Raw genomic sequence first — 13,874 nt, 5'->3', positions numbered from 1 at the left:
ACTTTCTTCCTCGAAAGTTAACGAACAGAAAGACTCTCAAATGCTCGAAATAATAAGATATTAGGCCCGCATGCTTCAAGCATAAATCTCCAGGTAACCTCAATGGAGCAATAACACTTCTAAGGGATTTTTCCACAAGTATCCCTTTTTCAACCAGCACTCTCATTCTACTTTCAAAATAGCCAACTCAGTTTCACCGCTAACTGGCCTCCAACTGAATTGAAAAGGCTGATGCACGCACATCTGAACAACATCACACTAATGCCACCACTATATATGCATAAATTAACAAAGGCCCATGCAAGACAAAAAAAACCAAGACATGAGTCATAAAACCGACTCCACATCCAAAAATAAACTTTCTTTACCATTTTGCACATGCTATCTACTCCAAGCCAGGAGGAAAACAACTTGAGTATAATCCACACAGTCTCATCACGAAGAACTCAAAGAACCTAAGATGATCCGCTGAAAGTCCATAAGAAAAATATGAGAATAAACTCATAAGGCACTGACTGGACATACAAATGAAGATAATCAAGGAATGCAATCCATGTTAATACTGCAACCAATCTGGATGAAAATTAAACTGAAATCTCAAAATCCATGGTATAACTACTCATCACTATATATTCCACTCCAGGATGTCTCATTCACTAAGAATAAAGTCATAGTGAATCCAACTCAAGAATATTACTCCCACTGAGTAAATATCATAACATGGCCCTTGGCCCATCAATTTATCCAGAATAATTACAACGTCATAATCATGGCTTTAAGCCCATACACATATCTGGGACTCATATCAGTAATAATATTCATAAGCAGTAGCATATCTTTAATCATATCACATATAGGAGGCATCTCACATATATGAGGCATAATATCAATAAGTATGTAATTATCTCTCGTACAAGAGGCATCTCACATCGAGAAGGCATAATATAGATAGACATGTAATTATCTATTGTATATCGTATATCAATAGTTCATACTTTATGACATCAAGGAGTATCACTTCTCTAGGCCAATTTACATATCCGAGAGGAACATCGTCTCTATAGGTCCAATAATTGTGACTAAAGAAAATAGCAACTTTATAGGCCAATCATCAAGTCTAGAGGAAATAGTATCTCTATAGGCCACATGACGTATCTAGGAGGAATATCATCTCTAAATGCCTAATATCACTTCCGCAAGGAGCATTACAACCATAACTAAAAGCCACAATTTGGGAATATCAACACAAGTTACCATGTTATTAAGTAACCTTATTTTAAAGTTTACTAGCCTCATCTATGTATAACATCTACAACTAAGTCCACAAGACTTAACACAAGCTTAGGCCTAAGTGGGCCGAACGATCCCACTTCTAATCCACAATTTCCATAATTTGGCTTACTATACCCCCAGGCTAGGCTAAGGTATCTAGTTCATCTTATAGATGTCAAGTAATCCATATTCAAGCCTAAGATAGCAACTTCGACTAGCAATATAGGTACTCAAGTCAACTATACCCAACTTATGGTTTCATGACAACCACACTAGCCCAATAAGGCTAAAGATACAAATCATGATTCAAAAGCTAAAACCATATTCCAAACATAGCATTATATCATATCCATGCTATAACTAATCTAAACTAGAAAGGAAAGGCAATAGGATTCAAATGGGGTATAAATTTTCCATTTTACTAGTCCAAAACCCTCATCTAATCCCCAAACATCAACAATCAAGGTCAAGCTATCCTACTCATGATCAAGATTAACATCCATATTTATTTTGCGGAAATATGACTTTTAGAGTCACCACTTAATTTATTTAAGAAAATTAAGAAAACCTTTATAAGTTACTCAAATAATTTCAAAACAGAAAAATCATTTACATTAAGAAATTCTAGATAAGCGGTTCTTAACATTTTAGGAAGGTTTTTAAAGTACCTAAAATGTTCGCTAACTTGCGTTTATCCGGACTATTTGAAAAATATTCTTTTGACTAACTTCTAAAGAAAAATTGATTGTTGAAAAGAAATTGCTTATGGAACATTTTTTTTGAGTTTTATGCAAAATTAGTTTTTAACGACTTTGTAGGAAATCTAACTTGTTCTAAGAAAATTAAAGTCAAATAGCAAATAAACATAGAAAAAAGGAGAAGAGGGATGAAATAAGTGATTTAGGCTCTTAAGCCCAAATTCATCATCTCTATCCTAATCTAATTGGACTTTTGGCCCGCTTGCAGCTATCATAATCTAAATATCGGACTTTTAGCCCATAGGTTGTCCTAAACTATTCTTTTTGGACCTTTTGGCCCAAAACCCGCTTTACCTATATTAATCTACAACTTTGACTTCGAGGCCCAAGTAAATGAATAATGGAATAAATAAATGAATAAATAAATAAACAATAATAGAAAAAACACAATAAATAAAAAATAAGACTTTTAAGTCTCTTAGTTGCTTCAGTGATGGGATTTTAACCCATTCTTCTTCTTTCGTCTCCTTGCGTTGATACATTATACGCTCGACTTTGGACTTAGTTTTGAGGCGGACTCGAGAAGATGGGCTTCATTTGCCCTTTGAATGCAAAGAAAGGGGAAAGTCCACTTGTAACTAGAACGGATTTTTCATGCCAAATAAAGAGGAGGATTGGAGTTTTATTTGTAGTAAGAGTAATTAATTTGATAAACTAAATACAAAACATAATTGATTCAAACCAAATAAAATCTTGAACAAGTTCAGACTATACATGGGATTGCATTTCCGTATTTCAAGTAATCACAACAAGATCTAATCTTCTTACTAATCCACAATACAAACTCGGAGTATTTCACAATTTAAAAGATGCATTTTGAAAGAAGAAAAATAAACTGATAGGGAAACATATGGGAAGAAAAGAGATAAAATTGACATGAAAGTTAGTTAAACAATCACTATTTTGACTATCAAAAGCAAGACTAACAAATCAATTCATTTTTCACAGGGGATATATTCATACTTTCTCAAAATACAATGTTGAGTACTAAAGAAAAATCATAAAAGCACCTCACAAGTTAATTAAAATTTCACAATCAGAATAGTCCTCCTATGAAAACTATGAAAAAACAGCCACTAAAAAAAAAGAAATAGCAGCAGCACCACACTTAAGAAAATTAATCAAATTTCTACAGCAGCAGCACCACACTTAACAGATTAATCAAATTTCTATAGCAGCAGCACCACACTTAACATCATAAACAAAAATCAAATCTCTATAGTAGCAACACTACACTTAACAAATTATTCAAATCTCTACAGCAGCAGCACCATACTTAACATCATAATCAAATCTTTATAGCAGTAGAACTACACTTAACATCATAAACAAAAATCAAATCTCTACAGCAGTAATACTAAAGATGACAAGAAAATAGCGAGGAGGGTAGGGCATTCTATAGCGCACAAAACAATAATCAGAACTATTATATACTCCCATTATCACGACGCCGACAACAATACCATAAAGCAATAAAAGGAATCGAAGACTAACCAGATATTGGGTAGCAATAAGGGCCCTTAAACTTCATCGAAATCTGACCACTGGAAGTATTCTTTAAACCTCCGATTAAACAAAAAAAATTGTCTTTAAAAATTCAACATTTTCGCTCAAAGGTATTTTTTTACACCTTCAAGACTTCCCTTTTCATCTCAATAAAGAGGGCTTTTATAGAAGTAAATTTGGGATGAACTGCTATTTTTAGCAATGTAGGATGAAAATTTTAAGGGCAATATGGGAATTTAGCTGAGGGAATCTAAATTTTAAAATGGGATACCATTGAGTTGTTAGAATTGGTATGAATTTATACCAAATTTAGAGAGATAGAAGATCGTAAAGCAATTGAAACTCACCACATCATGATTTCTAGAACCTCTGGGCTACGACTCTCGTGCCTTACACACGATGAGGAAAAAACCCATCGGGTTTGGTTGTTGGATCATTGAGGTGGTTATTTGTACGGGCTGAGCTGGTTGTAGATGTTGAAGGGTCTTTGTTTTTCTTTGGTTTGTTTGGTAAATTTGTTGGCCAACAACTATTTTGCGTGAGTTTTTGTTAAAGATGGAGGTCCGAGTCAGGGTTTTAAAATGGAATGGGTTGAGGCGATTGTTGCTGATTGAGGAAAAAGCAGAATTGGGAATGGGCTGGGTTGAGTGCAAGTTGGGCTGGTGTAACTACCCACAATCACCTTTCGAGATGTCACACGGTGCTTAGGGCTACAAGTAGCCCCAAGCTAATCCTTTGAGCCTATCACTTCTCATAATAGCTCATTCGAGAAGAAATAACAAAATACTAGTAGTGTCATATCAAATAAAAGGAAATACGAAGATAATACTCGGTCTAAACGACCATAATACTGTAAATCTCAACACAACCACAGTCTGATAACTAGTCTGACAAAGTCTTTACTACTTCATGAACTCGAGAGCCATTGGGATAGGTCTCGAACTGACTCAAACTGAACCGAAAGAAATAACATAAACACTCAACTACTGAAATGTCTGCAGATAGGTCCTCGAACCATGAGGACTCACAGTGGAGATGTACACAAAGTTACTCAGAAATCATTGACGAGGCTAGGACTGAGCACCTGAACCTATATTATAAGACAACATCGCACATAGACGTATATATGGATTAGCACTTGGGAATGTACTGAGTATATGGGGGTGCATGCATTTATATAAAAACAATATCACTACTCTTCAATCAAATCATGCATGCAATTAGGAATGACTCACATGGTTTGAATAAGTCAAAATGAAAAGCTTATAAATCATGTAGAATGAAGCGTGTAACACAAATATCATGAGTCATCATACTTTAGCTTTAAAAATCTGAACTCTTCTCTTATTCTCATTACTCGAAGACTAAAGAAAGCTTTAAACAATACTTTCAAGCTCATGCATATATCACATGAAGAGTAAAATTTCTTTAATGTTCAAGAACTTATAACTCTTTTGAACTCAAATACTTGGAACTCGGAATCATATGACTTTGGTTTTATAAACTGATGATCAACTCTTATTAGTAGAGAAAACTATTTCCTTCTTTAGAAAAATACTCAAAGGTAATTTGTTCACTTTAGAAAATATCTCATCTCAAAGCTTTAGGGGAAATATTCTATCTTAATGGAAAATACATTAGTTTAGGGAGGTTCTCTTAGCCGACATAAACCATGCGAGCTACATGGAGTCCAACGTCTTCTCCTCCTAAGGAACAAACCTCAGGTTGGGGAGACGCGTCATACTCTTGCCAAAGAGTGTAACCTCAATTCAGTGATCACTTATCTCATCCTCGGGCCTAATCATCTCGGCCTCAGGCCAAAAATCTCAAACCTATAGTGGCACATAGTTCTGGGTTAAGAAACCATGGTAACTTACCCAACTTGGTGCTAAATACTACTCCCTTTAGTTTATCTCGGTCATCTCATGAAAATCCACTGTTAAAATAATCTCATGGTTCATAAGAACCCAACAATCAAATCTGTAATCTCATGTTATGATGTGGATTTCAAAGCTCTATGACCATTAGGTCAAAACATTTCTCAATAATCTAAGAATACTCAAATCATGGGTGCTTATAGCATGAAAGTTCATAAAATTGCAAGTCTCATGTAGGGCTTAATGACCCATAATTCAATCTCAAGTTAAAACTCACCAGAATGTATATTAGATAGCATATAGATTCATAAATCATATAAAAATCTGTAATTTACAACAATTTATCTTATAATCTCAACATACTCATATACTTCAATATCTCAAATAATTCAACTACTAACTTCTCAAGGATTAAAATCATGGGGTATAGACCCAGCTGCAATTTCTCAAGAAAACATGTAGAAATCATGCCATTAGACTCTCAATTCATGGGAAACATCAAAAACTTGCAACCAATAACAATGGGTGAAAACCCCCAATTCAATTTCATGTAAAATCTCATAAATTGCAGAAAATTGTAGTTTAAATAACCCTTTGGACACTAGGGAGAAAAGATTACCCTTGTTCAAAACTCCGCATACCTTAGATTGACAACTTTTAATAAGATTAGATGCTCGACCCAAAATATTAAATATCTCCTGATTCTCTTAAGGCCACAAATCACAAAAAGTCGGGCAAGAGCACTATCAAAGACTTTTTCCCAGGAAGAAGAGCTGGGCAAAGACTAAGGGAATATCTTTTCATCGCTATAAGGCAGATGAAGTTCGACATTAATAAAGAGAAAGACTTTCTTCTAAAATGCGTCATCCCATCTTTCATGCTTCTGGTTCCGTGGAATGTGAAAGGGCCAGGGACAAAACTCCGGGCACATAACTCCTGGGGAGCACTCTCCAGGGACATAAGAGCATTCTGTCACTGCGAACTTAGGGCATTGGATTAGGATTCCCCCACCTCATAAAACACCATTAGATGCTTCTGACACATATGATATGAAAGAAGATGAGTCTTTATTCGCCTTATCAGGCATAGTTTCTTTTCAAGAAAGAGGCAGAGGATATGAGCTTGATACCGCAGCTAGGTGTGGTTCCGCAGACTGTATACATGATAGGGCCCACTTCAAAAAGTAGGTTTCCAAGCCCGCAGATTCAAGAGTGAAGTTAGAGGCTGACGAGTGAAACAGGAAATTCAAATGAAAGAAGGTTCTTTCACCTTATATTGATTCTTTATTCCTGCTTCAACTCATAGATGACTACCCGAGGATCACTCACTCTACTATAAGACCACTAAGAGGGATTAGATTACCAAAATTAGATGAACAAGCTTGCTTCAACTCTTCTTCTTACTCTTGAGAGAGGGTTCTTGCAACCCTTGAACTTGGGGAACTTAAATCTCAACACAATTTATAGAATCTATGGTGATTTCTTGGAGAAGTGTTTTAGATTTGATCTTGAGGGAGAAACCGTAGCTCTCTTATGTTTTGGATAATGAATGAAGACATTTGCTTTGTTTGGATTATATCAGGGTATAAAAGAGTGAAAAGACCAAAAAGGCCTTTAAAAATAAGTTAAAAATACTGAACAGGGGCTGTGAAGGTCAGAGCGATAGTCCATCGCTATCCTGAAGGTCCATTGGATCGTCCGTCACTGGTCAAAAAAAGAATGCACTGCATCGATAGTCTTGACGGTCCTTCAGAATGTTCCTCGCATATTGTCCAGGATGAGACCACACTACCTTAGTGGCGATGGTATTAGCGACGGTCCATCGCAGCCTTGACGGTCCATCATCCTAGCCGTCGCACTTGGGCCAGAAAAGGGAGCTACTGCCTTGGTTGCTATGGGGCAAGCAACGGTCCATCCCAGACTCAACGGTCTGTCGGGTTGTCCGTAGCTCCTGGGTGGTTCTGACAACTTTCAGTAAAATGACCATAACTTCTCACCCCGATGCCATATTTGGATGAAATTGGTATCGTTGGAAAGCTAATTCAATTCTCTACATGTTAAGAAGTCAAATTTAAGAAAATTCTATATGGTTTAAATACCAATCACTTGGGAAGTCTCTTCACAATCTTTTAGGGATGGAATTACACTTCACTTGACACGCTCTAAGGCTCGGACTATGAGGGAACTTTGTGGGGTCTTATAATATCTACCTCTTAGAAACATTAGTCCTTGAATATCGCTAGTTAGACTAGGAACACAGGAAAAACAAAGGACACATAGCTGAAGCAATTTGCTAAATTGGCTCAAAACCTTTCTAAACTCTTGAATACCTCAGAAATTGTAAGAACTCATGCAATAATAGATGAATAGCTAAACTTTAAATTAGAAGGGCTGAATTAAGGACGAATAATACCTTCTAGACGATCTGAACTCATGAAAAAGAGGTACAGGTACTTGGCTCGCATGTCTTCTTCTGCCTCCCAAGTAGCGCCCTCAACAGACTGATTCCACCACAACACTTTGACTAAGGGAACCTCTTTGTTCCTTAGTCTACAGATCTGAAAATCTAGGATCTCAACGGGAATCTCATCGAATGAAAGATTGTTCTGAATATCAGCATACTCTGAAGGATCTACCACAATGGAATCACCAATATGCTTCTTAAGCATAGAGACATGAAAAATAGGATGAACGACTGACAACTCCGCAGGAAACTCAACCTTATAGGCTACTTTCCCAACACGGCTCAAAAATCTATACGGGCCAACATAATAGGGACTAAGCTTTCCCTTTTTACCAAACCTTTTCACCCCTTTCATGGGTGAAATCTTCAAGTACACCAAATCATCCACTTCAAAGTCAAAATCTCTTCTCCTTACATCAGCATATGACTTTTGACGATGCTGAGCTATCTTTAACCTCTCTATAATCAACTTAACTTTCTCCATAGCTTCAAACACTGCATCAGGCCCAATCATGGCAGCTTCACCACGTCAAACCAACCTATGGGTAATCTACATCTTCTACCATACAAGGCCTCAAATGGTGCCATCCCGATGCTAGCATGGTAACTATTGTTATAGGCAAACTCTATCAATGGAAAATGCTCATCCCAACTTCCTTTGAAATCAAGAGCATACACCCTCAACATGTCTTCTAGGCTCTGAATAGTCCTCTTAGCCTGACCATCTGTTTACGGATAAAAATCGGAACTCAAAAGAACTTAGGTACCAATACCCTATTGAAACGCCCTTGAGTACCCCTATCAAAAATTATAGATGAGGAAACTCCGTGCAGCCTGACTAACTCCCGTATATGCAATCTATCATAATCCTCCGCTGTATAAGATGTATATATGTGCAAGAAGTGCGCAAACTTAGTTAGCCTTTCTACAACAACCCAAATAGAATTATAATGATGACGCGAAAGAGGTAACCTAATCACGAAGTCTAAATTCACTACCTCCCACTTCCAAGTGGGTATACTAAACTCTTGCATCACACCACCAGGTCTTTGGTGCTCTACCTTAACCTGTTGGCACGTTGCACACTTTGCTACAAACTCAGCTATATCCTTCTTCATACCATTCCACCAATAGATTTCCCATAAGTTGTGGTACATCTTGGTAGTGCCGGGATGAATAGAATACCGCTGCCATATGCTTGAGCCATAATTCTCTACCTTAGATCATCAACACACGGAATGCACAATCTACCCTACAATCTCAACATGCCATCTCCCTCTTGGGATAAAACCTCTACCTTTTAGTCCTTAACTGTCTCCTTCTATCTGACCAAACTAGGATCTCTGTCTTGCATCTCCTTTACTTTCAAAACTAAAGAGGATTCGGAACTACTTTGCACCAAAGTACTTCCCTTAGCTGAATCAAGCAACCTAATACCTAATCTAGCTAGAAAATACACATCACAAGCTAACTCTTTCTTACCTTCCTCTACATGAGCAACACTACCCATAGACAATCTGCTAAGGGCATCCGCCACTACATTCGCCTTGTTCGGGTGATACAACACACTCATATCATAGTCTTTTAACAACTCTAAGCTCCTCTTCTGCCTAAGATTCAAGTCCCTCTAAGTAAACACATACTGAAGGATCTTATGATCAGTAAACACATCAACATGAACACCATAAAGATAGTGTCTCCTAATTTTCAAAGCAAATACCATAGCAGCTAACTCAAGATCATGGGTTGGGTAATTCTTTTCATGCGGCTTCAATTGTCTAGAGGCATAGGCTACAACCTTACCTCTTTGCATCAACACACAACCCAAACCAATTCTAGAGGTATCATAATACACCATAAAACCATCTGTACCATCAGGCAAATTCAACACAGGGGCTGAAGTAAGTCAAGTCTTCAACTTTTGGAAACTCTTCTCACGGGACTCTGACCATTGGAACTTGACTTTCTTTTGGGTTAACTGGGTCATGGGAGATACAATAGAGAAGAAACCTTTAACAAAATGGCGGTAGTAGCCCACCAGACCTAAGAAACTTCTAATGTCAGACGGAGAGATAGGTCTAGGCTAATTTTTTACAGCTTCTATCTTTTGAGGATCAACTCAAATACCTTCAACTGAAACAATATGACTTAGAAAGGCTATATGATAGATAGATAGGTGCCATATGATATGGAATAATAGAAATGGGATAAGTTTTGGGAAGAAGGTGAATCCCGAATTCTATCTCTCTATCGGGAGGTACCCCTGGGAGATCTTCCGAAAAAATATTTGGAAACTCATTAACAATATTGATTAACTGAATAGTTAGAGCCTCGAACTTAATGTCTTTGACTCTAACTAGGTGATAGATGCAACCCTTGGATATTAGTTTTTTGGCTTTGAGATAGGAGATAAAATGACTCTTGGGAGATACCGAACTCCTGGACCACTAACAAACTGGCTCATCAGGGAACTGAAACTTGACCACATGGGTACGATAGTCTATAGATGCATAACAAGAATGAAGCCAATCTATACCCAAAATAAGGTCAAAATCCACCATGTCTAACTCTATTAAATCAACAAGTATGACTCTATAAAGAACAGTAATAGGACAATCTCTATACACTTGTTTAGCAACAACTGACCCCTACTGGTGTAGAAACTAGGAAAGGCTCAGGAATCTTTTTGGGACTTATTTTGAATTTCACAGCTACAAGTGGGGTCACATAGAAGAGACTTGACCTGGGGTCCAACAACACCTAGACATCAAAGCAAAAGACGCGGAGCATACTAGTAACAACATCGAGAGAGTCCTCCTGCTCTTGACAGGATTGCAAGGCATAGAATCTGTTCTGGCGCTGATCGCCAGTTGTGCTAGATGAAGCACCCTGAACAGGGGCAGGATGAGGGATAAGGGCTGGTGTACTAGTAGTATGTGCCTGAGATCGGGCATCTCTGGTCCCTTACCTAGAATGCAAACAATCTCTAAGTCTATGGCCCTGCTTGCGATAACCAAAACAACCCCTCAAATCTATGAAACACTCACCGGGATGATCCCTACCACACTTAGCACAAGGAGAATAATGGGGCTTATTACCAACACTGTTCTGTAACCTAGACATAAAAGACCTGCCTCCTTGCTCCTTCCTACCTCTAGGCACGGGAGCACTAGCTGATAAAGCCACGGGAAAAGAAGGACGTCTCTGAAATAGAGGGTGGTTTCCTCCCTAGAACTTAGGCTGACTATACTCACGCTGCTCAGATCTAGCCCTCTAGTTACCCCTCACTCTGTCTCTCTCTCTAATCTTATCCACCTCTATCTTCTGGGCATACGTCATCAACCTAGACAGATCCATATCCCTATGCAGTATCACAGTCCTACATTGTTTCAGTACCAAACCATAAATACCTATCACAAACTTGCTCATACTAGCTCAGGTGTCAGAAATAAAATTGGGAGCATACTTGGACAACTAGTTGAACTTCAAGCAGTACTACTTAATAGTTATAGAGCCCTGCCTTAAGTTCATAAACTCCTCAATCTTTTCTTCCCTCATCTTAAATGGAAAGAACTTGTCTAAGAATGCATCTTGGAACACCTGCTAGGTCATAGGAGCAACATCCTCACCTCCTCCCTTCCTCCATAACACAACCTAGTCATAAGCTATGTCCTTCAACCTGTAAAACACCAACTCAACACTTTCTTCCTTAGAAATATGCATCACCTACATGATCTTTCTCACCTTCTCAAGGTAGAACTGTGGCTCCTCACCTGCCTTAGACCCATAAAACTCTGACGGATTAATCCGCATAAAATCATAAAACCTAGTCGCAGCTACATCACCTCTCTGCTGATCTACAACTGTGGCTCGGTTATTGGCCCAAACATTAGTGGTGACTACTTGGGCTAACGCCTGAAAGGCTACCCAAAACTCGACATGAAAAACAGTCTCATTTAAAGGATCAACAGGTGGGGCTTGCTCATCATCATTTCTGCGGGCATTCGATCTTTGGAGAGGCATTTTCAAAAATAGAAGAGCATGAATTATTAGATGAGAGCGACAACTATAGGCAAGATAGAATATAAAAGAAAGAAATAACTTTTTCCTAAAACGTCTTGTAGCCTCTTGCTCATAGATGTGGCATGCTACACATGGATGATCAAGAATCTACTCAACGCGGTTCATCAGACTCCCTAGGACTTCTTTAAAACCTTAGGCTCTGATACTAAGTTTGTAACGACCCAAAATCACCTCCCGGTATGTCACACGGTGCTTAGGGCTACAACTAGCCCTAAGCTAACCCTTTGAGCCTATCACTTCTCATAATAACTCATTCAAGAAGGAATACACAAAACATTTGTACTGTCATATCAAATGAAAGGAAATATGAAGATAATACTCGGTCCAAACGACCACAATAATGAGAATCTCAACACAACCACAGTCTGATAACTAGTCTGACAAAGTCTCTACTACTTCATAAACTCGAGTGTCATTGGGACAGGTCCCGAATTGACTCAAACTGAACTGAAAGCAATAACATAAATACTCAAATACTGAAATATCTGAAGATAGGTCCTCAAACCATGAGGACTCACCATAGTGGAGATGTAGACAAAGGTACTTGAAAATCACTGACGTGGTTGGGATAGAGCACCTGAACCTACATTATAAGACAGTGTAGGACACTGATGTATATGTGGATCAACACTTGGGAATGTACTGAGTATATGGGAGTGTATGTATTATATAAAAACAGTATCACTACTCTTCAATCAAATCATGCATGCAATTAGGAATGACCCACATGGATTGAATAAGAAAAAAATTAAAGCTCATAAATCATGTAGAATGAAATATGTAACACAAATCTCGTAAGTCACCATACTTTAGCTTTAAAAATCTAAACTCTTCTCTTATTCTCATTACTCGAAGACTAAAGAAAGCTTTAAAAAATACTTTCAAGCTCATGCACATATCTCATGTAGAGTAAAACTTCCTTAATGTTTAAGAACTTATAACTTTTTTGAACTCAAACATTTGGAATTCAGAATCATATGACTTTGGTTTTAAAAACTAATTATCAACTCTTATTAGTAGAGAAAACTACTTCCTTCTTTGGAAAAATACTCAAAGGCAATTCGTTCACTTTAGAAAATATCTCATCTCAAAGCTTTAGGGGAAATATTCTATCTCAATGGAAAATACATTAGTTTAGGGAGGTTCAATTAACCGACATAAACCATGCAAGCTATATGGAGTCTAAAGTCTTGTCCTCCTAAGGAAGAAACCTCACGTTAGGGAGAGGCATCATACTCTTGCCAAGGAGTATAACCTCAATTTAGTGATCACTTATCTCAGCCTCGAGCCCAATTATCTCGACCTCAGGCCCAAAATCTCAGACCTATGGTGGCATATAGTTCTGGGGTAAGAAACCATGGTAACTTACCCAACTCGCTCCTAAATACTACTCCCTTTAGTTTATCTCACTTATCTCATAAAAATACACTTTCAAAATAATCTCATGGTTCATAAGAACACAACAATCAAATCTGTTATATCATGTAGTGAAGTGGATTTCAATGCTTTTTGACCATTAGGTCAAAATATTTCTCAATAATCTCAGAATACTCAAATCATGGGTACTTATAGCACGAAAGTTCATAAAATTGCAAGTCTCGTGTAGGGCTTAATGACCCATAATTCAATCTCAAGTTAAAACTCATCAAATTGCATATTAGATAGCATATAGATTCATAAATCATATTGAAATCTAGAATTTACAGTAATTTAGCTCATAATCTCAATATACTCATATACTTCAAATCTCAAACAATTCAACTATTAACATCTCAAGGATTAAAATCATCGGGTATAGACCCAGTTGCAATTTCTCAAAAAAACATGTAGAAATCATGACATTAGACTATCAATTCATGGGAAGCATCAAAAGCTTGCAACCAATAACAATGGGTGAAAACCCCAATTCAATTTC

This window comes from Capsicum annuum, chromosome 8, assembly GCF_002878395.1.
Source record: "Capsicum annuum cultivar UCD-10X-F1 chromosome 8, UCD10Xv1.1, whole genome shotgun sequence".
NCBI classification, from domain to species: domain Eukaryota; kingdom Viridiplantae; phylum Streptophyta; class Magnoliopsida; order Solanales; family Solanaceae; genus Capsicum; species Capsicum annuum.
This window is presented reverse-complemented; position numbering follows the sequence as displayed.